Source organism: Channa argus, unplaced genomic scaffold (assembly GCF_033026475.1).
Source record: "Channa argus isolate prfri unplaced genomic scaffold, Channa argus male v1.0 Contig011, whole genome shotgun sequence".
In the NCBI taxonomy this organism is placed as follows: Eukaryota; Metazoa; Chordata; class Actinopteri; order Anabantiformes; family Channidae; genus Channa; species Channa argus.
The window spans coordinates 262,904-279,299 of record NW_027125230.1 but is presented as its reverse complement, the minus strand read 5'-3'; the positions used below and the strand labels follow the sequence as shown (position 1 = coordinate 279,299).

The 16,396-nt window shown below is 42.6% G+C and overlaps 16 pseudogenes; all 16 read left to right on the top strand.

The window, feature by feature from the left end:
- Nucleotides 1–915: 915 nt before the first annotated feature.
- LOC137111420 (5S ribosomal RNA) lies at nt 916–1,034 on the top strand (annotated as a pseudogene).
- Nucleotides 1,035–1,901: 867 nt separating this feature from the next.
- Nucleotides 1,902–2,020, top strand: LOC137112007 (5S ribosomal RNA; annotated as a pseudogene).
- An 857-nt stretch (nt 2,021–2,877) lies between these two features.
- On the top strand, nt 2,878–2,996 carry LOC137112142 (5S ribosomal RNA; annotated as a pseudogene).
- An 857-nt stretch (nt 2,997–3,853) lies between these two features.
- Nucleotides 3,854–3,972, top strand: LOC137112022 (5S ribosomal RNA; annotated as a pseudogene).
- An 867-nt stretch (nt 3,973–4,839) lies between these two features.
- LOC137111586 (5S ribosomal RNA) lies at nt 4,840–4,958 on the top strand (annotated as a pseudogene).
- An 857-nt stretch (nt 4,959–5,815) lies between these two features.
- LOC137111495 (5S ribosomal RNA) lies at nt 5,816–5,934 on the top strand (annotated as a pseudogene).
- An 857-nt stretch (nt 5,935–6,791) lies between these two features.
- Nucleotides 6,792–6,910, top strand: LOC137112117 (5S ribosomal RNA; annotated as a pseudogene).
- An 857-nt stretch (nt 6,911–7,767) lies between these two features.
- LOC137111529 (5S ribosomal RNA) lies at nt 7,768–7,886 on the top strand (annotated as a pseudogene).
- Nucleotides 7,887–8,742: 856 nt separating this feature from the next.
- Nucleotides 8,743–8,861, top strand: LOC137112198 (5S ribosomal RNA; annotated as a pseudogene).
- An 857-nt stretch (nt 8,862–9,718) lies between these two features.
- LOC137111777 (5S ribosomal RNA) lies at nt 9,719–9,837 on the top strand (annotated as a pseudogene).
- An 857-nt stretch (nt 9,838–10,694) lies between these two features.
- On the top strand, nt 10,695–10,813 carry LOC137112021 (5S ribosomal RNA; annotated as a pseudogene).
- An 867-nt stretch (nt 10,814–11,680) lies between these two features.
- On the top strand, nt 11,681–11,799 carry LOC137111585 (5S ribosomal RNA; annotated as a pseudogene).
- An 857-nt stretch (nt 11,800–12,656) lies between these two features.
- Nucleotides 12,657–12,775, top strand: LOC137111776 (5S ribosomal RNA; annotated as a pseudogene).
- An 857-nt stretch (nt 12,776–13,632) lies between these two features.
- Nucleotides 13,633–13,751, top strand: LOC137112020 (5S ribosomal RNA; annotated as a pseudogene).
- An 867-nt stretch (nt 13,752–14,618) lies between these two features.
- LOC137111584 (5S ribosomal RNA) lies at nt 14,619–14,737 on the top strand (annotated as a pseudogene).
- Nucleotides 14,738–15,594: 857 nt separating this feature from the next.
- LOC137111528 (5S ribosomal RNA) lies at nt 15,595–15,713 on the top strand (annotated as a pseudogene).
- The last annotated feature ends 683 nt before the right edge of the window (nt 15,714–16,396 follow it).

Sequence of the window (16,396 nt, the reverse complement as noted above, 5' to 3'; positions counted from 1 at the left end):
CACAGTGCCTCCTTAGCATTAGCGCTGGGGGGAATGTACACTCCGACAATGAAAACAGTGGTGAATTCCCGTGGTAAATAGAACGGTCTGCATCTAACAGTCACAAACTCCACTAGCGATGAGCAGAAACGTGAGACAAGCACAGAGTTCTTGCACCACTCCGTGTTGATGTAAACACACACGCCACCACCGCGAGTCTTACCGCACAGAGCAGCGTTTCTGTCGGCGCGAAACACGGTTAGCCCGTCTAGCTGGATGGCGGCTTCCGGAACTCTGTCACTGAGCCACGTCTCCGTGAAAACAAAGATGCAGCAGTCTCTGAATTCTCGCCGCGTGGTCCGCTGGAGTCGGATTTAGTCTAGTTTATTGTCCAGGGAGCAGACGTTGGAGAGGAGAATGGACGGTAGAGCCGGCCGGCTAGGGTTAGCATTTAGCCTAGCACGGACACCCGCCCGCTTGCCGCGCTTCCGCTTCCTCGAGCAGCGCTTCCGACGTCCCCTCACCTGGCCACCGGCGTCAGGTGACACCGAGGGCTGGGGGCCTGGTATTTGTCGCTGGGGTCGTAGCAAGCCGAGGTCGCGAAGGTTACCAATTACTTCCTCGTGCAGATTATTGTATGTATGAACCCTGTGCCGCAGCAATGTCTGGCGGTCGTAAACATGAACACAGCTGACTGTGGTGTCCATGTACTGTAAAGGGTCTGGCTAAATACGGCAAAAACACCATTTGTTGGATCCGGAGAGGCCGCTGCGAGCTACTGCCGCGCCGCCATCTTGTTCCACAGCCTAGACAGGGGCGTAACAGACCAGTACAGTTATAGTACTTTGTACTTTGCCACATTTATCTTCTTCTTAGCAAGTGTCATGCATTCTGCTTCTCCAGCGTTTTTAAGAGCTGTTGATGATGTCAAATGCAGCTTACGGCCACACCGCTCTCTAAGTGCCCGATCTCGTCCGATCTCGGCAGCCAAATAGGGCCGGGCCTGGTTGGTACTTGGTAGGAAGACCGCCTGGGAATACCAGGTGCTGTAAGCTTTTTTGCTTGGGTTTACGGGCAGCACAAGCTGGTGTTACTGCCTATTTATTCATAGAAATTGTTCTATATTTTCATCAAATTTTGTTCTTTCATTGCTGTTTTGCTACTTTATTGGTTTGTCAACCATCGTGCTTCATTACTAATAGACCATGTTACGGTCCTGGCCATATGTGTTGTTTTTATTTTCTTGTTCTTATAGGTGCCCTGCCTGATTGGCCGGATTGGGGGGCAGTACAGGAAGCTGATTGGTCCATCCTACACTTGCTGGAGTTTTAAAAGTACGGTTCCCAACAGCTAGCGAGGCTCTTTCTGGCATCAGCACCTGTTTGCTGTTCTTGGTTTCCAAACCTTATTTAGCATTTTTGAATTGTTAGGTTTTGTGCCGTGGTTTTGTTTATAAATTGTATATTTTGTAAATAGTATTAAATCTGTAGGGGTGAACAGCCATTTTCTTTTGATTGTTTTCTCTTGTTTTCACATTAGGGAGTTAGGGTTAGCGACTATCTTTTGGTTTGTTTATTTCTATCAGGCTAGCTAGCACTTTCTGTGGGAAATGGCTTATATTGTTTATTATGTTGGCCTTGGTTCGCCCTGAGTTGTAGTGTCATGTTTTGTTTAACACTTTCTTTCGTTTAAAATAAATATCATTCTGTTGGAACATCTCAATCCTGGATTTTGGTTTGAGGATCGGAGAGGGAACATGCAAATTTATCTTTGTATGTTGCACCCTGACCCCCTAGACAGGGGCGTAACAGACCAGTACAGTTATAGTACTTTGTACTTTGCCACATTTATCTTCTTCTTAGCAAGTGTCATGCATTCTGCTTCTCCAGCGTTTTTAAGAGCTGTTGATGATGTCAAATGCAGCTTACAGCCACACCGCTCTCTAAGCGCCCGATCTCGTCCGATCTCGGCAGCCAAATAGAGCCGGGCCTGGTTAGTACTTGGTAGGAAGACCGCCTGGGAATACCAGGTGCTGTAAGCTTTTTTGCTTGGGTTTAAGGGCAGCACAAGCTGGTGTTACTGCCTATTTATTCATAGAAATTGTTCTATATTTTCATCAAATTTTGTTCTTTCATTGCTGTTTTGCTACTTTATTGGTTTGTCAACCATCGTGCTTCATTACTAATAGACCATGTTACGGTCCTGGCCATATGTGTTGTTTTTATTTTCTTGTTCTTATAGGTGCCCTGCCTGATTGGCCGGATTAGGGGGCAGTACCGGAAGCTGAGTGGTCCATCCTACACTTCCTGGAGTTTTAAAAGTACGGTTCCCAACAGCTAGCGAGGCTCTTTCTGGCATCAGCACCTGTTTGCTGTTCTTGGTTTCCAAACCTTATTTAGCATTTCTGAATTGTTAGGTTTTGTGCCGTGGTTTTGTTTATAAATTGTATATTTTGTAAATAGTATTAAATCTGTAGGGGTGAACTGCCATTTTCTTTGGACTGTTTTCACATTAGGGAGTTAGGGTTAGCGACTGTCTTTTGGTTTGTTTATTTCTATCAGGCTAGCTAGCACTTTCTGTGGGAAATGTCTTATTTTGTTTATTATGTTGGCCTTGGTTCGCCCTGAGTTGTAGTGTCATGTTTTGTTTGACACTTTCTTTCGTTTAAAATAAATATCATTCTGTTGGAACATCTCGATCCTGGATTTTGGTTTGGGGATCGGAGAGGGAACATGCTAATTTATCTTTGTATGTTGCACCCTGACCCCCTAGACAGGGGCGTAACAGACCAGTACAGTTATAGTACTTTGTACTTTGCCACATTTATCTTCTTCTTAGCAAGTGTCATGCATTCTGCTTCTCCAGCGTTTTTAAGAGCTGTTGATGATGTCAAATGCAGCTTACGGCCACACCGCTCTCTAAGCGCCCGATCTCGTCCGATCTCGGCAGCCAAATAAAGCCGGGCCTGGTTAGTACTTGGTAGGAAGACCGCCTGGGAATACCAGGTGCTGTAAGCTTTTTTGCTTGGGTTTACGGGCAGCACAAGCTGGTGTTACTGCCTATTTATTCATAGAAATTGTTCTATATTTTCATCAAATTTTGTTCTTTCATTGCTGTTTTGCTACTTTATTGGTTTGTCAACCATCGTGCTTCATTACTAATAGACCATGTTACGGTCCTGGCCATATGTGTTGTTTTTATTTTCTTGTTCTTATAGGTGCCCTGCCTGATTGGCCGGATTGGGGGGCAGTACAGGAAGCTGATTGGTCCATCCTACACTTCCTGGAGTTTTAAAAGTACGGTTCCCAACAGCTAGCGAGGCTCTTTCTGGCATCAGCACCTGTTTGCTGTTCTTGGTTTCCAAACCTTATTTAGCATTTTTGAATTGTTAGGTTTTGTGCCGTGGTTTTGTTTATAAATTGTATATTTTGTAAATAGTATTAAATCTGTAGGGGTGAACTGCCATTTTCTTTGGACTGTTTTCACATTAGGGAGTTAGGGTTAGCGACTGTCTTTTGGTTTGTTGATTTCTATCAGGCTAGCTAGCACTTTCTGGGGGAAATGGCTTATTATGTTTATTATGTTGGCCTTGGTTCGCCCTGAGTTGTAGTGTCATGTTTTGTTTGACACTTTCTTTCGTTTAAAATAAATATCATTCTGTTGGAACATCTCGATCCTGGATTTTGGTTTGGGGATCGGAGAGGGAACATGCTAATTTATCTTTGTATGTTGCACCCTGAGCCCCTAGACAGGGGCGTAACAGACCAGTACAGTTATAGTCCTTTGTACTTTGCCACATTTATCTTCTTCTTAGCAAGTGTCATGCATTCTGCTTCTCCAGCGTTTTTAAGAGCTGTTGATGATGTCAAATGCAGCTTACGGCCACACCGCTCTCTAAGCGCCCGATCTCGTCAGATCTCGGCAGCCAAATAGAGCCGGGCCTGGTTAGTACTTGGTAGGAAGACCGCCTGGGAATACCAGGTGCTGTAAGCTTTTTTGCTTGGGTTTACGGGCAGCACAAGCTGGTGTTACTGCCTATTTATTCATAGAAATTGTTCTATATTTTCATCAAATTTTGTTCTTTCATTGCTGTTTTGCTACTTTATTGGTTTGTCAACCATCGTGCTTCATTACTAGTAGACCATGTTACGGTCCTGGCCATATGTGTTTTTTTTATTTTGTTGTTCTTATAGGTGCCCTGCCTGATTGGCCGGATTTGGGGGAAGTACAGGAAGCTGATTGGTCCATCCTACACTTCCTGGAGTTTTAAAAGTACGGTTCCCAACAGCTAGCGAGGCTCTTTCTGGCAGCAGCACCTGTTTGCTGTTCTTGCTTTCCAAACCTTATTTAGCATTTTTGAATTGTTAGGTTTTGTGCCGTGGTTTTGTTTATAAATTGTATATTTTGTAAATAGTATTAAATCTGTAGGGGTGGACTGCCATTTTCTTTTGATTGTTTTCTCTTGTTTTCACATTAGGGAGTTAGGGTTAGCGACTATCTTTTGGTTTGTTGATTTCTATCAGGCTAGCTAGCACTTTCTGTGGGAAATGGCTTATTTTGTTTATTATGTTGGCCTTGGTTCGCCCTGAGTTGTAGTGTCATGTTTTGTTTGACACTTTCTTTCGTTTAAAATAAATATCATTCTGTTGGAACATCTCGATCCTGGATTTTGGTTTGGGGATCGGAGAGGGAACATGCTAATTTATCTTTGTATGTTGCACCCTGACCCCCTAGATAGGGGCGTAACAGACCAGTACAGTTATAGTACTTTGTACTTTGCCACATTTATCTTCTTCTTAGCAAGGGTCATGCATTCTGCTTCTCCAGCGTTTTTAAGAGCTGTTGATGATGTCAAATGCAGCTTACGGCCACACTGCTCTCTAAGCGCCCGATCCCGTCCGATCTCGGCAGCCAAATAGGGCTGGGCCTTGTTAGTACTTGGTAGGAAGACCGCCTGGGAATACCACGTGCTGTAAGCTTCTTTGCTTGGGTTTACGGGCAGCACAAGCTGGTGTTACTGCCTATTTATTCATAGAAATTGTTCTATATTTTCATCAAATTTTGTTCTTTCATTGCTGTTTTGCTACTTTATTGGTTTGCCAACCATCGTGCTTCATTACTAGTAGACCATGTTACGGTCCTGGCCATATGTGTTGTTTTTATTTTCTTGTTCTTATAGGTGCCCTGCCTGATTGGCCGGATTGGGGGGCAGTACAGGAAGCTGATTGGTCCATCCTACACTTCCTGGAGTTTTAAAAGTACGGTTCCCAACAGCTAGCGAGGCTCTTTCTGGCATCAGCACCTGTTTGCTGTTCTTGCTTTCCAAACCTTATTTAGCATTTTTGAATTGTTAGGTTTTGTGCCGTGGTTTTGTTTATAAATTGTATATTTTGTAAATAGTATTAAATCTGTAGGGGTGAACTGCCATTTTCTTTGGACTGTTTTCACATTAGGGAGTTAGGGTTAGCGACTGTCTTTTGGTTTGTTTATTTCTATCAGGCTAGCTAGCACTTTCTGTGGGAAATGGCTTATTTTGTTTATTATGTTGGCCTTGGTTCGCCCTGAGTTGTAGTGTCATGTTTTGTTTGACACTTTCTTTCGTTTAAAATAAATATCATTCTGTTGGAACATCTCGATCCTGGATTTTGGTTTGGGGATCGGAGAGGGAACATGCTAATTTATCTTTGTATGTTGCACCCTGACCCCCTAGACAGGGGCGTAACAGACCAATACAGTTATAGTACTTTGTACTTTGCCACATTTATCTTCTTCTTAGCAAGGGTCATGCATTCTGCTTCTCCAGCGTTTTTAAGAGCTGTTGATGATGTCAAATGCAGCTTACGGCCACACTGCTCTCTAAGCGCCCGATCCCGTCCGATCTCGGCAGCCAAATAGGGCCGGGCCTGGTTAGTACTTGGTAGGAAGACCGCTTGGGAATACCACGTGCTGTAAGCTTCTTTGCTTGGGTTTACGGGCAGCACAAGCTGGTGTTACTGCCTATTTATTCATAGAAATTGTTCTATATTTTCATCAAATTTTGTTCTTTCATTGCTGTTTTGCTACTTTATTGGTTTGCCAACCATCGTGCTTCATTACTAGTAGACCATGTTACGGTCCTGGCCATATGTGTTGTTTTTATTTTCTTGTTCTTATAGGTGCCCTGCCTGATTGGCCGGATTGGGGGGCAGTACAGGAAGCTGATTGGTCCATCCTACACTTCCTGTAGTTTTAAAAGTACGGTTCCCAACAGCTAGCGAGGCTCTTTCTGGCATCAGCACCTGTTTGCTGTTCTTGGTTTCCAAACCTTATTTAGCATTTTTGAATTGTTAGGTTTTGTGCCGTGGTTTTGTTTATAAATTGTATATTTTGTAAATAGTATTAAATCTGTAGGGGTGAACTGCCATTTTCTTTGGACTGTTTTCACATTAGGGAGTTAGGGTTAGCGACTGTCTTTTGGTTTGTTTATTTCTATCAGGCTAGCTAGCACTTTCTGTGGGAAATGGCTTATTTTGTTTATTATGTTGGCCTTGGTTCGCCCTGAGTTGTAGTGTCATGTTTTGTTTGACACTTTCTTTCGTTTAAAATAAATATCATTCTGTTGGAACATCTCGATCCTGGATTTTGGTTTGGGGATCGGAGAGGGAACATGCTAATTTATCTTTGTATGTTGCACCCTGACCCCCTAGACAGGGGCGTAACAGACCAGTACAGTTAAAGTACTTTGTACTTTGCCACATTTATCTTCTTCTTAGCAAGTGTCATGCATTCTGCTTCTCCAGCGTTTTTAAGAGCTGTTGATGATGTCAAATGCAGCTTACGGCCAAACCGCTCTCTAAGCGCCCGATCTCGTCCGATCTCGGCAGCCAAATAGAGCCGGGCCTGGTTAGTACTTGGTAGGAAGACTGCCTGGGAATACCAGGTGCTGTAAGCTTTTTTGCTTGGGTTTACGGGCAGCACAAGCTGGTGTTACTGCCTATTTATTCATAGAAATTGTTCTATATTTTCATCAAATTTTGTTCTTTCATTGCTGTTTTGCTACTTTATTGGTTTGCCAACCATCGTGCTTCATTACTAGTAGACCATGTTACGGTCCTGGCCATATGTGTTGTTTTTATTTTCTTGTTCTTATAGGTGCCCTGCCTGATTGGCCGGATTGGGGGGCAGTACAGGAAGCTGATTGGTCCATCCTACACTTCCTGGAGTTTTAAAAGTACGGTTCCCAACAGCTAGCGAGGCTCTTTGTGGCATCAGCACCTGTTTGCTGTTCTTGGTTTCCAAACCTTATTTAGCATTTTTGAATTGTTAGGTTTTGTGCCGTGGTTTTGTTTATAAATTGTATATTTTGTAAATAGTATTAAATCTGTAGGGGTGAACTGCCATTTTCTTTGGACTGTTTTCACATTAGGGAGTTAGGGTTAGCGACTGTCTTTTGGTTTGTTTATTTCTATCAGGCTAGCTAGCACTTTCTGTGGGAAATGGCTTATTTTGTTTATTATGTTGGCCTTGGTTCGCCCTGAGTTGTAGTGTCATGTTTTGTTTGACACTTTCTTTCGTTTAAAATAAATATCATTCTGTTGGAACATCTCGATCCTGGATTTTGGTTTGGGGATCGGAGAGGGAACATTCTAATTTATCTTTGTATGTTGCACCCTGACCCCCTAGACAGGGGCGTAACAGACCAGTACAGTTATAGTACTTTGTACTTTGCCACATTTATCTTCTTCTTAGCAAGTGTCATGCATTCTGCTTCTCCAGCGTTTTTAAGAGCTGTTGATGATGTCAAATGCAGCTTACGGCCACACCGCTCTCTAAGCGCCCGATCCCGTCCGATCTCGGCAGCCAAATAGGGCCGGGCCTTGTTAGTACTTGGTAGGAAGACCGCCTGGGAATACCACGTGCTGTAAGCTTCTTTGCTTGGGTTTACGGGCAGCACAAGCTGGTGTTACTGCCTATTTATTCATAGAAATTGTTCTATATTTTCATCAAATTTTGTTCTTTCATTGCTGTTTTGCTACTTTATTGGTTTGCCAACCATCGTGCTTCATTACTAGTAGACCATGTTACGGTCCTGGCCATATGTGTTGTTTTTATTTTCTTGTTCTTATAGGTGCCCTGCCTGATTGGCCGAATTGGGGGGCAGTACAGGAAGCTGATTGGTCCATCCTACACTTCCTGGAGTTTTAAAAGTACGGTTCCCAACAGCTAGCGAGGCTCTTTCTGGCATCAGCACCTGTTTGCTGTTCTTGGTTTCCAAACCTTATTTAGCATTTTTGAATTGTTAGGTTTTGTGCCGTGGTTTTGTTTATAAATTGTATATTTTGTAAATAGTATTAAATCTGTAGGGGTGAACTGCCATTTTCTTTGGACTGTTTTCACATTAGGGAGTTAGGGTTAGCGACTGTCTTTTGGTTTGTTTATTTCTATCAGGCTAGCTAGCACTTTCTGTGGGAAATGGCTTATTTTGTTTATTATGTTGGCCTTGGTTCGCCCTGAGTTGTAGTGTCACGTTTTGTTTGACACTTTCTTTCGTTTAAAATAAATATCATTCTGTTGGAACATCTCGATCCTGGATTTTGGTTTGGGGATCGGAGAGGGAACTTGCTAATTATCTTTGTATGTTGCACCCTGACCTCCTAGACAGGGGCGTAACAGACCAGTACAGTTATAGTACTTTGTACTTTGCCACATTTATCTTCTTCTTAGCAAGTGTCATGCATTCTGCTTCTCTAGCGTTTTTAAGAGCTGTTGATGATGTCAAATGCAGCTTACGGCCACACCGCTCTCTAAGCGCCCGATCTCGTCCGATCTCGGCAGCCAAATAGAGCCGGGCCTGGTTAGTACTTGGTAGGAAGACCGCCTGGGAATACCAGGTGATGTAAGCTTTTTTGCTTGGGTTTACGGGCAGCACAAGCTGGTGTTACTGCCTATTTATTCATAGAAATTGTTCTATATTTTCATCAAATTTTGTTCTTTCATTGCTGTTTTGCTACTTTATTGGTTTGCCAACCATCGTGCTTCATTACTAGTAGACCATGTTACGGTCCTGGCCATATGTGTTGTTTTTATTTTCTTGTTCTTATAGGTGCCCTGCCTGATTGGCCGGATTGGGGGGCAGTACAGGAAGCTGATTGGTCCATCCTACACTTCCTGGAGTTTTAAAAGTACGGTTCCCAACAGCTAGCGAGGCTCTTTCTGGCATCAGCACCTGTTTGCTGTTCTTGGTTTCCAAACCTTATTTAGCATTTTTGAATTGTTAGGTTTTGTGCCGTGGTTTTGTTTATAAATTGTATATTTTGTAAATAGTATTAAATCTGTAGGGGTGAACTGCCATTTTCTTTGGACTGTTTTCACATTAGGGAGTTAGGGTTAGCGACTGTCTTTTGGTTTGTTTATTTCTATCAGGCTAGCTAGCACTTTCTGTGGGAAATGGCTTATTTTGTTTATTATGTTGGCCTTGGTTCGCCCTGAGTTGTAGTGTCATGTTTTGTTTGACACTTTCTTTCGTTTAAAATAAATATCATTCTGTTGGAACATCTCGATCCTGGATTTTGGTTTGGGGATCGGAGAGGGAACATGCTAATTTATCTTTGTATGTTGCACCCTGACCTCCTAGACAGGGGCGTAACAGACCAGTACAGTTATAGTACTTTGTACTTTGCCACATTTATCTTCTTCTTAGCAAGTGTCATGCATTCTGCTTCTCTAGCGTTTTTAAGAGCTGTTGATGATGTCAAATGCAGCTTACGGCCACACCGCTCTCTAAGCGCCCGATCTCGTCCGATCTCGGCAGCCAAATAGAGCCGGGCCTGGTTAGTACTTGGTAGGAAGACCGCCTGGGAATACCAGGTGCTGTAAGCTTTTTTGCTTGGGTTCACGGGCAGCACAAGCTGGTGTTACTGCCTATTTATTCATAGAAATTGTTCTATATTTTCATCAAATTTTGTTCTTTCATTGCTGTTTTGCTACTTTATTGGTTTGCCAACCATCGTGCTTCATTACTAGTAGACCATGTTACGGTCCTGGCCATATGTGTTGTTTTTATTTTCTTGTTCTTATAGGTGCCCTGCCTGATTGGCCGGATTGGGGGGCAGTACAGGAAGCTGATTGGTCCATCCTACACTTCCTGGAGTTTTAAAAGTACGGTTCCCAACAGCTAGCGAGGCTCTTTCTGGCATCAGCACCTGTTTGCTGTTCTTGGTTTCCAAACCTTATTTAGCATTTTTGAATTGTTAGGTTTTGTGCCGTGGTTTTGTTTATAAATTGTATATTTTGTAAATAGTATTAAATCTGTAGGGGTGAACTGCCATTTTCTTTGGACTGTTTTCACATTAGGGAGTTAGGGTTAGCGACTGTCTTTTGGTTTGTTTATTTCTATCAGGCTAGCTAGCACTTTCTGGGGGAAATGGCTTATTATGTTTATTATGTTGGCCTTGGTTCGCCCTGAGTTGTAGTGTCATGTTTTGTTTGACACTTTCTTTCGTTTAAAATAAATATCATTCTGTTGGAACATCTCGATCCTGGATTTTGGTTTGGGGATCGGAGAGGGAACATGCTAATTTATCTTTGTATGTTGCACCCTGAGCCCCTAGACAGGGGCGTAACAGACCAGTACAGTTATAGTCCTTTGTACTTTGCCACATTTATCTTCTTCTTAGCAAGTGTCATGCATTCTGCTTCTCCAGCGTTTTTAAGAGCTGTTGATGATGTCAAATGCAGCTTACGGCCACACCGCTCTCTAAGCGCCCGATCTCGTCAGATCTCGGCAGCCAAATAGAGCCGGGCCTGGTTAGTACTTGGTAGGAAGACCGCCTGGGAATACCAGGTGCTGTAAGCTTTTTTGCTTGGGTTTACGGGCAGCACAAGCTGGTGTTACTGCCTATTTATTCATAGAAATTGTTCTATATTTTCATCAAATTTTGTTCTTTCATTGCTGTTTTGCTACTTTATTGGTTTGTCAACCATCGTGCTTCATTACTAGTAGACCATGTTACGGTCCTGGCCATATGTGTTGTTTTTATTTTGTTGTTCTTATAGGTGCCCTGCCTGATTGGCCGGATTTGGGGGAAGTACAGGAAGCTGATTGGTCCATCCTACACTTCCTGGAGTTTTAAAAGTACGGTTCCCAACAGCTAGCGAGGCTCTTTCTGGCAGCAGCACCTGTTTGCTGTTCTTGCTTTCCAAACCTTATTTAGCATTTTTGAATTGTTAGGTTTTGTGCCGTGGTTTTGTTTATAAATTGTATATTTTGTAAATAGTATTAAATCTGTAGGGGTGGACTGCCATTTTCTTTTGATTGTTTTCTCTTGTTTTCACATTAGGGAGTTAGGGTTAGCGACTAACTTTTGGTTTGTTGATTTCTATCAGGCTAGCTAGCACTTTCTGTGGGAAATGGCTTATTTTGTTTATTATGTTGGCCTTGGTTCGCCCTGAGTTGTAGTGTCATGTTTTGTTTGACACTTTCTTTTGTTTAAAATAAATATCATTCTGTTGGAACATCTCGATCCTGGATTTTGGTTTGGGGATCGGAGAGGGAACATGCTAATTTATCTTTGTATGTTGCACCCTGACCCCCTAGATAGGGGCGTAACAGACCAGTACAGTTATAGTACTTTGTACTTTGCCACATTTATCTTCTTCTTAGCAAGGGTCATGCATTCTGCTTCTCCAGCGTTTTTAAGAGCTGTTGATGATGTCAAATGCAGCTTACGGCCACACTGCTCTCTAAGCGCCCGATCCCGTCCGATCTCGGCAGCCAAATAGGGCTGGGCCTTGTTAGTACTTGGTAGGAAGACCGCCTGGGAATACCACGTGCTGTAAGCTTCTTTGCTTGGGTTTACGGGCAGCACAAGCTGGTGTTACTGCCTATTTATTCATAGAAATTGTTCTATATTTTCATCAAATTTTGTTCTTTCATTGCTGTTTTGCTACTTTATTGGTTTGCCAACCATCGTGCTTCATTACTAGTAGACCATGTTACGGTCCTGGCCATATGTGTTGTTTTTATTTTCTTGTTCTTATAGGTGCCCTGCCTGATTGGCCGGATTGGGGGGCAGTACAGGAAGCTGATTGGTCCATCCTACACTTCCTGGAGTTTTAAAAGTACGGTTCCCAACAGCTAGCGAGGCTCTTTCTGGCATCAGCACCTGTTTGCTGTTCTTGCTTTCCAAACCTTATTTAGCATTTTTGAATTGTTAGGTTTTGTGCCGTGGTTTTGTTTATAAATTGTATATTTTGTAAATAGTATTAAATCTGTAGGGGTGAACTGCCATTTTCTTTGGACTGTTTTCACATTATGGAGTTAGGGTTAGCGACTGTCTTTTGGTTTGTTTATTTCTATCAGGCTAGCTAGCACTTTCTGTGGGAAATGGCTTATTTTGTTTATTATGTTGGCCTTGGTTCGCCCTGAGTTGTAGTGTCATGTTTTGTTTGACACTTTCTTTCGTTTAAAATAAATATCATTCTGTTGGAACATCTCGATCCTGGATTTTGGTTTGGGGATCGGAGAGGGAACATGCTAATTTATCTTTGTATGTTGCACCCTGACCCCCTAGACAGGGGCGTAACAGACCAGTACAGTTATAGTACTTTGTACTTTGCCACATTTATCTTCTTCTTAGCAAGTGTCATGCATTCTGCTTCTCTAGCGTTTTTAAGAGCTGTTGATGATGTCAAATGCAGCTTACGGCCACACCGCTCTCTAAGCGCCCGATCTCGTCCGATCTCGGCAGCCAAATAGAGCCGGGCCTGGTTAGTACTTGGTAGGAAGACCGCCTGGGAATACCAGGTGCTGTAAGCTTTTTTGCTTGGGTTCACGGGCAGCACAAGCTGGTGTTACTGCCTATTTATTCATAGAAATTGTTCTATATTTTCATCAAATTTTGTTCTTTCATTGCTGTTTTGCTACTTTATTGGTTTGCCAACCATCGTGCTTCATTACTAGTAGACCATGTTACGGTCCTGGCCATATGTGTTGTTTTTATTTTCTTGTTCTTATAGGTGCCCTGCCTGATTGGCCGGATTGGGGGGCAGTACAGGAAGCTGATTGGTCCATCCTACACTTCCTGGAGTTTTAAAAGTACGGTTCCCAACAGCTAGCGAGGCTCTTTCTGGCATCAGCACCTGTTTGCTGTTCTTGGTTTCCAAACCTTATTTAGCATTTTTGAATTGTTAGGTTTTGTGCCGTGGTTTTGTTTATAAATTGTATATTTTGTAAATAGTATTAAATCTGTAGGGGTGAACTGCCATTTTCTTTGGACTGTTTTCACATTAGGGAGTTAGGGTTAGCGACTGTCTTTTGGTTTGTTTATTTCTATCAGGCTAGCTAGCACTTTCTGGGGGAAATGGCTTATTATGTTTATTATGTTGGCCTTGGTTCGCCCTGAGTTGTAGTGTCATGTTTTGTTTGACACTTTCTTTCGTTTAAAATAAATATCATTCTGTTGGAACATCTCGATCCTGGATTTTGGTTTGGGGATCGGAGAGGGAACATGCTAATTTATCTTTGTATGTTGCACCCTGAGCCCCTAGACAGGGGCGTAACAGACCAGTACAGTTATAGTCCTTTGTACTTTGCCACATTTATCTTCTTCTTAGCAAGTGTCATGCATTCTGCTTCTCCAGCGTTTTTAAGAGCTGTTGATGATGTCAAATGCAGCTTACGGCCACACCGCTCTCTAAGCGCCCGATCTCGTCAGATCTCGGCAGCCAAATAGAGCCGGGCCTGGTTAGTACTTGGTAGGAAGACCGCCTGGGAATACCAGGTGCTGTAAGCTTTTTTGCTTGGGTTTACGGGCAGCACAAGCTGGTGTTACTGCCTATTTATTCATAGAAATTGTTCTATATTTTCATCAAATTTTGTTCTTTCATTGCTGTTTTGCTACTTTATTGGTTTGTCAACCATCGTGCTTCATTACTAGTAGACCATGTTACGGTCCTGGCCATATGTGTTGTTTTTATTTTGTTGTTCTTATAGGTGCCCTGCCTGATTGGCCGGATTTGGGGGAAGTACAGGAAGCTGATTGGTCCATCCTACACTTCCTGGAGTTTTAAAAGTACGGTTCCCAACAGCTAGCGAGGCTCTTTCTGGCAGCAGCACCTGTTTGCTGTTCTTGGTTTCCAAACCTTATTTAGCATTTTTGAATTGTTAGGTTTTGTGCCGTGGTTTTGTTTATAAATTGTATATTTTGTAAATAGTATTAAATCTGTAGGGGTGGACTGCCATTTTCTTTTGATTGTTTTCTCTTGTTTTCACATTAGGGAGTTAGGGTTAGCGACTATCTTTTGGTTTGTTGATTTCTATCAGGCTAGCTAGCACTTTCTGTGGGAAATGGCTTATTTTGTTTATTATGTTGGCCTTGGTTCGCCCTGAGTTGTAGTGTCATGTTTTGTTTGACACTTTCTTTCGTTTAAAATAAATATCATTCTGTTGGAACATCTCGATCCTGGATTTTGGTTTGGGGATCGGAGAGGGAACATGCTAATTTATCTTTGTATGTTGCACCCTGACCCCCTAGATAGGGGCGTAACAGACCAGTACAGTTATAGTACTTTGTACTTTGCCACATTTATCTTCTTCTTAGCAAGGGTCATGCATTCTGCTTCTCCAGCGTTTTTAAGAGCTGTTGATGATGTCAAATGCAGCTTACGGCCACACTGCTCTCTAAGCGCCCGATCCCGTCCGATCTCGGCAGCCAAATAGGGCTGGGCCTTGTTAGTACTTGGTAGGAAGACCGCCTGGGAATACCACGTGCTGTAAGCTTCTTTGCTTGGGTTTACGGGCAGCACAAGCTGGTGTTACTGCCTATTTATTCATAGAAATTGTTCTATATTTTCATCAAATTTTGTTCTTTCATTGCTGTTTTGCTACTTTATTGGTTTGCCAACCATCGTGCTTCATTACTAGTAGACCATGTTACGGTCCTGGCCATATGTGTTGTTTTTATTTTCTTGTTCTTATAGGTGCCCTGCCTGATTGGCCGGATTGGGGGGCAGTACAGGAAGCTGATTGGTCCATCCTACACTTCCTGGAGTTTTAAAAGTACGGTTCCCAACAGCTAGCGAGGCTCTTTCTGGCATCAGCACCTGTTTGCTGTTCTTGCTTTCCAAACCTTATTTAGCATTTTTGAATTGTTAGGTTTTGTGCCGTGGTTTTGTTTATAAATTGTATATTTTGTAAATAGTATTAAATCTGTAGGGGTGAACTGCCATTTTCTTTGGACTGTTTTCACATTAGGGAGTTAGGGTTAGCGACTGTCTTTTGGTTTGTTTATTTCTATCAGGCTAGCTAGCACTTTCTGTGGGAAATGGCTTATTTTGTTTATTATGTTGGCCTTGGTTCGCCCTGAGTTGTAGTGTCATGTTTTGTTTGACACTTTCTTTCGTTTAAAATAAATATCATTCTGTTGGAACATCTCGATCCTGGATTTTGGTTTGGGGATCGGAGAGGGAACATGCTAATTTATCTTTGTATGTTGCACCCTGACCCCCTAGACAGGGGCGTAACAGACCAGTACAGTTATAGTACTTTGTACTTTGCCACATTTATCTTCTTCTTAGCAAGTGTCATGCATTCTGCTTCTCCAGCGTTTTTAAGAGCTGTTGATGATGTCAAATGCAGCTTACGGCCACACCGCTCTCTAAGCGCCCGATCCCGTCCGATCTCGGCAGCCAAATAGGGCCGGGCCTTGTTAGTACTTGGTAGGAAGACCGCCTGGGAATACCACGTGCTGTAAGCTTCTTTGCTTGGGTTTACGGGCAGCACAAGCTGGTGTTACTGCCTATTTATTCATAGAAATTGTTCTATATTTTCATCAAATTTTGTTCTTTCATTGCTGTTTTGCTACTTTATTGGTTTGCCAACCATCGTGCTTCATTACTAGTAGACCATGTTACGGTCCTGGCCATATGTGTTGTTTTTATTTTCTTGTTCTTATAGGTGCCCTGCCTGATTGGCCGGATTGGGGGGCAGTACAGGAAGCTGATTGGTCCATCCTACACTTCCTGGAGTTTTAAAAGTACGGTTCCCAACAGCTAGCGAGGCTCTTTCTGGCATCAGCACCTGTTTGCTGTTCTTGGTTTCCAAACCTTATTTAGCATTTTTGAATTGTTAGGTTTTGTGCCGTGGTTTTGTTTATAAATTGTATATTTTGTAAATAGTATTAAATCTGTAGGGGTGAACTGCCATTTTCTTTGGACTGTTTTCACATTAGGGAGTTAGGGTTAGCGACTGTCTTTTGGTTTGTTTATTTCTATCAGGCTAGCTAGCACTTTCTGTGGGAAATGGCTTATTTTGTTTATTATGTTGGCCTTGGTTCGCCCTGAGTTGTAGTGTTACGTTTTGTTTGACACTTTCTTTCGTTTAAAATAAATATCATTCTGTTGGAACATCTCGATCCTGGATTTTGGTTTGGGGATCGGA